Here is a 6,128-nt window from a genome sequence, read left to right as displayed (position 1 = left end):
AAGTTTGGAAATAATAGCAAATTTTCTTCTACCCTCTACTCAAGAAATAGCTCCATTTTTTTTTTAAATTAAAGGAGTATGGCTGCTAGTCTCTGACAAATCTCAAATACCGTACTTCCTATGCCCTCAAAGGACTAATTACATTATTTATTTTCAATAAAGTTGGATCAAAGTTGTGCCATTTGGGATTTCAAAGCAAGTTCAAAGCAAGTTGAAGTAACTTTTAATTGATTGGGCATAGAAAGAAATAATCATGCAAAGTTATAGGAACTTTTCTTTCCACACCACAGAGGGGTTTTTCTTGGTGCACACGGGGGTTGATACAAGAAGCCTTCTGTGCACTCCATTGACCATAAGCAGAAGCCATATAGGTCCTCTCACTGCACATTCTTCAAACTGGCCCGGGGAAGAATCATCAGGAAAGCAGTCTTGGAACAGGTATGAGCCAATTTCTATCAGCCTCCTATCTCAGACAACTTTGTATGCTCAAAATTTATTCTCATTCCTGAATTAGAGAGGAACTTGTTGGAATTCAGTCTTGTGTATACGTACCTTTTATTTTTTTTATTTTTTTATGTTTATTTATTATTGAGACAGAGAGAAACAGAGCATGAGTCGGGGAGGGGCAGAGTGAGAGGTAGACACAGAATTTGAAGCAGGCTCCAGGCTCTGAGCTGTCAGCACAGAGCCCGAAGTGGGGCTCAAACCCACTAACTATGATCATGACCTGAGCCAAAGTCTGACGCCCAACTGACTGAGCCACCCAGGAGCCCCTTGTGTATACATATCTTAAGGCCTATAGTTTTAAAGTACTAAAAATATGGTATGTTTCATTGAGTATTGTAATACAGTTTCTGTTTTTCTAAAGGAAGGTAGGAATGGGAACTCTTCATTCTTACTTCTGGCTGTTGATACTTGAACTAATATCGTACTCACTACAGGAAGCTCTGATATTTATGTTTTTAATGCCCAGATAATGAGACTAACAATTTTCTCTTTTATTAAGGACTCGAGCACTGCATCTCCAGCTTTTGGAAAGCTTTGTCCTTATTCTTCTCACTAACGTTTAATGTAAAGATCAAGTGCGGCATGTATAGAAGTAACTGGTAACCTACTGTATTTGAAAGAGCCCAAAGTACACTACCCCAAATAGTACAATTTGGAGGAAATTTTTCATTCTACAGTTACTATGTTAATCATTCCAACTTCAAGCCTTTAGGAACTAAATTGTTTCTATTAAGAAGTAAATAGTCAAAATAGTCACATCTCTTTTTAAATTAATACATTAACAATTTTTTGACAATTACCTAAAAGCAAAATTCCATGTAATAAGTATACAAAGGCACTGCTAGCACAAATGGGAAGGATCCAAAGACAAAAATTACATTTCATCTGTCTGTCTCAAGAGCCAAGTCAGTGTGTGCTCCTGTGAGCCTTTTAAGCCCATCAGCTTTGAATCAGTCTTCATCAAACAAATAGTATGTTCTGGTCTTGCTATCTTTAAAGAGGAATATACTTACATAATAATTATAAGAGTAGGTTAAGCAGCAGTTTCATAATAAAAATTGAGTAAACTTTATTGTCTCATTTTCCTATTAAGAAGCTCAAAAGTTTTGATACTTTGGATTACTTTAAACCTGAAAGACTCCTATCCCTTCTTGATCTGCAAAAATTCCTCCTTAATTGCTCAGTTAAATGTGATTAACCTCATGAATTATTCCACACTGCCCCCAAACAAACATTGTATCTTTGTTTTCTCTGCCCCCACATGACTTTGATTTTACTTTTACCACAGCCTGAAATGAATTCTAATGGAACTTATCACCTGCAATCCATATATCTAATCCTTACAACCCTATGACTCCTTAGTAATATATGCAACTTTGTATCTCCAGTATCTGGTAAGACCCTTGGCACAAAGTGTTCGAGGTTCTGTCTGATCTCAGATGTATGGGGAGTACTTAGCTAGCCCACGGCCATATTCATGGGCACATGGCGGCATGAGCCAGCTGTTGGGAATGTTGTGAGAGTTACAAGTGCAGACTGATTGCTTCTCTGGGTCATCTGTCAAGTTAGCTCTACCACCACATTACAAAGTTGGTGATGGTTTTAGATTAGAAAACTAGGCTCCCATTTGAGGGCTCTTCTATATCCAACCTACAACTTGGCCTTCTCTTATACTTCAGTCCCTTTTTCCTAATCACATTCAAACTGCCCAACTCTCATTGTCTTCTTTTTGTCTAAATTCAGTATTTCTCAAATGTTAAGGTAAATAAGAATAACTTAGGTATTTCTCAAATGTTAAGGGAAGTAAGAATAACAAGAGAAATTGTTAAAAATCTGTGTTCTTGGGCCCTAATCCCAGAGAATTATTGCATTTTTACAGGTAGAGCCTAGAAGGCAGCATGTTTAATAGACAAACTAAATGATTCTGATGCAGATTCTCTATGGTCTTAGGAAAGAATTCAATAAACCTAGATTCGCCCTTGATTAATTAGGCATAAAATTTATTCAAGGGGTGCCTGGGTGGCTCGGTTGATTAAGCATCTGACTCTTGATTTTGGCTCAGGTCATGATCTAACAGTTGTGAGATCAAACCCCACTTTGGGCTCTGCACTGGGCATGGAGCCTGCTTAAAATCCTCTCCTTTTCCCTCTGCCCCTCTCCTGCTTGTACGCTCTTTCTCTCTTAATAATAATAATAATAAATAAAAATTTAAAAATTACTCAAACTTCAAGATCCCAAGATCATACCTAAAGAGGAGAAAAGAGAAACAAACTAAGCAAATGTATTGCCAGCAGAATGAGGAGTTGGAGAAGCAAGGCATGAGAGGAGCACTGGCTGGAGGACTAAACAGACACGTAGGCATACATCATGGAAACTGGAAATTTACGAGACCAAATGGTCCATGTGGGTGAAGAGACTGAGAGAGGGTCTTATAAGCATAGGTTTATGGTAAGTCCTGGCAGGAGGGTCCTATCTTTCAGAAAGGAGATGGGAGACATTTGCTGATTCCACCCAGATCGAGGATAATAAGCCCAATGCGTATTGCCATGAAGGAGTACTTATTGGGAATGATAAAGTAGGTAAGAACCTGTGTGTGATTCTAGATCTATAAGCCCCAAGCAGAATGCTCTACTTGCTACATAATATAGATTCAGCATATCCTCTGATAGAACTTGAAAGATAAGGAGAACAAATTTCTCCAATGTACTCAGGTAAGGGAGTCCATCTTCTGTAAGAGTGATTGGGGCCCGAATACCCACTTTTCACTGCTCTGTAGGAGGAGATGAAAGCCTCTGAGATAAAGGTCAGTCTAGCATGCATTCTGAGCAATATTTTCTTTTTTTTTTTAATATTTTTATTTATTTCTAGGAGAGAGAGAGAGAGACAGCGTGAGCAGGGGAGGGTCAGAGAGAGAGGGAGACACAGACTCCAAAACAGGCTCCAGGCTCTGAGCTGGCAGTCAGCACAGAGCCCGACGTGGGGCACGAACCCACGAACCGCGAGATCATGACCTAAGCGAAAGTCGGACGCTCAACCGACTAAGCCATCCAGGCCCCCCAATATTTTCATTTTTTTAAGACCAAAGCTTTAAACTACAGTAACTAATTTCTAGATGCAGAATTCTCATCATTAGCCCACAAATGAAACAGGATAACAATTGGAAGTTGACATGAATCAAATTCATAGTAACAAACTCTCTCTCACCTAAGATATAATGGCTGAGCAGTTACAAGTGAAGCCTCCAAAATCAGACTTTCTAAAATCCCAATCCCTAACTCAGTAGATATGGGTCCTTAATTTCTAACTAATTCCCTTGCCTGTAGGATGGAAGTAATGCCTAAGTAATGCTTACCTTGCATAGTTGCTGAGAGAGTTAACAATGAAATGAATGAAAAGTTCCTTTCCTGACACTTAATAGCAACTCAGTAAATGATAGCTGTTGTTATTATTATGAGGCATTATTATATTGTGTTATTCCAAATCAGTGCCCTTTTTCCCTCCGGCAGGTTCAGGTTTCAAGTAAAAATAGCCATATTTACCAGTGCCATGGTCTGACATCGGGGTTGGTTAAATGTTCATCTTAGCTCTACCTCAGAGGTTTTTTAAACCTGCTCTGTTCCAGTTTGCTCAGTTGTAAAGTGGACAACAATAGTAGCTATGTAATCATGTGGATTAAGTCATGGTGCAGGCTGAATGGAAAATGTGTGTATCTTTGTGGCCCTCATAGCTCTAATTACCTCCACTGATTCTCATCTTGCCAAGCAGTATTTTTGTGCAAAATGCATGGGAACAAGAAACCATGTCCAATAATAACGTTAACAATTCTTAGTTAACAAAGTTAACTAAGACTTTACACAAGTCTTTCTAGACATTAAGTAGACTAACCAACAACATGATTTGGAGGTTCAAGGGGACAACATTTCAAACATGTATGCACAGGGATTATGTTTTTAGTTTGTGGAATAATAAGAAAGACAGCTAGCCAACTGGAAATGAGTCAGAAACTTGCAAGTAGTCAGCAGGTTAACTGTCAATGGAATGCTATATAACAGACTTCAGTGTATGTGTTTATAATACCAGATAAAAGATAGTATTAAACATTTGATAGCTAGGCTTTATAAGCTATTTTTAATCATAATATTTACCTGATACTTTGAGAAAAGCCACAGTTAGCACATTTTCCTTATCTGAAATGATTATGTCATCCTGAAATAGTGCTCTAGTATCCTACACTGGGTTTTATTGAGGTACTTCATTGATTTGGAAGATATAATCTCGAGGCCAGCAGAATAAAACTGTATTATTAGCTAGCTACTCAGTGTCAGGACTATTCATTATTGACATACCCAGAACTTGCCTTGGGTGCCTCTCTTTTGGCCTTAGAACCAAGATTCCCTGCCTCAGCTGATCATTTTTCTTAAGGCTGCTTCAGACAGAATAGAGAAAATACTTGTGTTCCCCATCTTTAATGGGGGAAGTGTAGCCTAATGGATGATCCTGGATTAAACTTTGCCAAAACTCTCAATGCTTCGTTCCCTGTCAATTACATAAAGTAACTTGGCGGTAACTTGTATTCTTTCTGTCTAAGAACATTTTCAACATTTTCCTGAGCTGCCAGGCAGGAGCTGTGAAGTTCAGAGCATTTGATGCTGGATGTGAGGAAAGGAGCCTAGACCCAAGATTTAGAGGGAAACCCAACCCTTTAAAATGGATAAATTTGACAAGGTGCCAAAAGCTCCAGGGACAAGATGAAGTTACCTCCAACTTAAGGCAAAAGTTGAAGAGACAAGTTGATACACACCACCTCCTTTGGTAAGGTTCCCTCTCCCTCCTCATCTTAGGCCATGAACATATTGGGAGAGCTGAGAATGAGGGGAGACGGTCAGTGTTAACCAGGAAGAGGGATTGCCTGTAACCTATAGAAGGAAAACACACACACACACACACACACACACACACACACGCACACACACAGAGTCAGAACTGGGGCTCTGCATGGCTTCATGCCCTGTGGCTCTCTGGCTGATTGAGGGAACTAAGATCTCTAAAGTCACTGAAAGCCCTGACTTTTATTGTTTTACGTTAAGCCAGGAAACAGAAGGACCACAAACATCCGAGTTCTTGATTCCAATAACAATTTGTTCACACTGCATTTATTCTCTGACCCCTTCCCTTTTCTGGATTCCTCTAAGTTCACACTACTCAGGTGGGACCCAGCCTGAGTGAAACAGGGAAAACAGTATGTGTTTTAGAGCCACAGAAACTTGGTATGAAATTCTGCCTCTACCACCTGGTCCCTATTTGATCATAGAAAATTTCCCTAAACTTCTTCAGTCTTCCTTCCCTTATCTATAAGATGGGAACAATTATATCTATCTTTAAAAGTCACCATGAGAGGAGATACTGCATCCAAAATTTCCCAATACATATCATCCATGTTATTATTAGTATGCATGTGCTATCATAATTTTGTGTAAGCCACACATAAGCAGACAGATTAATATATTCTCAATGTAATCAAGCGCTAGGTGCGAATTATTTTATTGATTGATTAAATGATGACCTGTGGCTGTAGACCCAGTTACAAAGTTCTGTTTCGTTTCTCCTGCAGACGACTGGAG

Source organism: Crocuta crocuta, unplaced genomic scaffold (genome assembly GCF_008692635.1).
Source record: "Crocuta crocuta isolate KB4526 unplaced genomic scaffold, BGI_CrCroc_1.0 scaffold335, whole genome shotgun sequence".
NCBI classification, from domain to species: domain Eukaryota; kingdom Metazoa; phylum Chordata; class Mammalia; order Carnivora; family Hyaenidae; genus Crocuta; species Crocuta crocuta.
Note: the sequence above shows the minus strand (reverse complement) of the source record.